Source organism: Buceros rhinoceros, unplaced genomic scaffold, assembly GCF_000710305.1.
Source record: "Buceros rhinoceros silvestris isolate BGI_N320 unplaced genomic scaffold, ASM71030v1 scaffold8306, whole genome shotgun sequence".
NCBI classification, from domain to species: Eukaryota; Metazoa; Chordata; class Aves; order Bucerotiformes; family Bucerotidae; genus Buceros; species Buceros rhinoceros.
This window is the reverse complement of record NW_010416877.1, coordinates 47,543-49,080: the sequence shown is the minus strand read 5'-3', so window position 1 is coordinate 49,080 and position 1,538 is coordinate 47,543. Positions and strand designations below refer to the sequence as shown.

General features: G+C 40.6%; 1 protein-coding gene across 1 annotated transcript in view; it reads right to left on the bottom strand.

Moving 5' to 3' along the window:
* The window catches only part of CNDP1 (carnosine dipeptidase 1 (metallopeptidase M20 family)), a gene marked incomplete at its 3' end in the record, with an annotated part of 18,505 nt that overhangs the window by 3,871 nt on the left and 13,096 nt on the right, over positions 1 to 1,538 (bottom strand). The window lies entirely within an intron of this gene.

The following is a 1,538-nucleotide window of genomic DNA, read 5'->3' as shown; positions in this document are numbered from 1 at the left end:
TGTCGGGACTGGGGCCTCTGGCTGGCGCTGGTCACTGTGGCAAAGGCTCCTGAGTCACCAGTAAAAGCACAGTTGCACAATCTTCCCTGTCCAAACATGGCCTTGCTTAACTAGCAGGGCATTTCATAACGTTTTGTCAAACAAGCTAATGCCATATTCTGAGAGGAATAACTAACAGGAGTCAAAGTCAAGCTTTGACTGAGGAGGAAAACCTAAGTATGTGAGTAAGCCTAATCTTCCACGTTCACAGGCTAAGCAGATGGTGACCTGATTAGTTCTTAGTCTCAGAAGGCTGCTCATCTCTCTATGCCGTTAGCTCCTGTTGTCAGAATCTTGCTATTTTACTAATTCCCCATTATTTTAGCTGAATGACACATTTTTTAGTCTTGTCTTTTGAGACATTACTGAAGGATTTAAAACTCCATTTATCTAATATAAAAAAGCAACTTTCCCACTTAAGTCCACTGATTTTAAACAGAAATTAAAATGTTCCAATTTCTTCTTTCACGTTAATAATAGGTAGGAAAATATGATCCCAGCCTTGAGCATTTGAGTCCCTACAACGTGGCTGTACAGCCTACTGGAGGGAAGAGTTGGGACCCTGTTTGAGGGAGACAGGCAGACCTTGACCCGCTGTGTGTAGGCACCCAGTGCTATCAGAGGTGCTCTGGGCTGCTGCGTTGGGCCAGCTGCTACTCCCCTGGCAGCGTTCACACAGGGCTTGAGCTGTGTCTGCCATCCCTTAAAAGTCCTTTCCAACCCAAACCCTTCTATGATCCTTGGGGCATGTTTCTCAGGTACCACCAGACATCCCCAGTGGCATTAGGCACTGCATCTCTGTCAAGGTATAGATCGTGCTCTTGGACATCCCCACAAAGTTTTTTTTCTTGTTACCTAGGTAGGTTTAATCAGCAAAACATTCTCTTACACAATTATAGAGAATATGATACTTGAAATAAACAGTACTTAGGTTTCACTGTGAAGAATTATTATTAGTAGTAAACACAAATTAACAGTAGACCTTTATCACAGTGTAAAAATTAGTCTAGAATAAAGTTTAACCAGTCCAACTTACACTGAAAAGTCACCTCTTATTGGTGTCCCTTTTCTGTGACTGTAAGCTGTGATAATAAACATATTGTGGCATTTGAATTGGCATAAACTGGCCAAAACCAAAAGCCATTATTCAACCCTTAATAAGAAAAACCTGAATCAGCATAAACAATAAGTTTTTTTTAATAACAATGTCAGATCTTATAAGTATATAAATATATATATATACATGCAGAGCTACCTACATGCATATGCACACACGCAGTGGGTACGAGTGATTTCTGTGGTGAGTTGGTCAGGATGTGAAAATATCTAATACACTAGAAATGGTGTATAACAGTACAGACCTTAGAAAAATAATGCATTTTTTTTTTCCTCAAAAGGCTGATGAGATGCTGCACAACATATAAAAAGGAAAAGACAGGACGACTGCTGGATGCCCCACCTTGATCTAAGAGGGAAAAGGTAGCTCTGGATACTCCCAT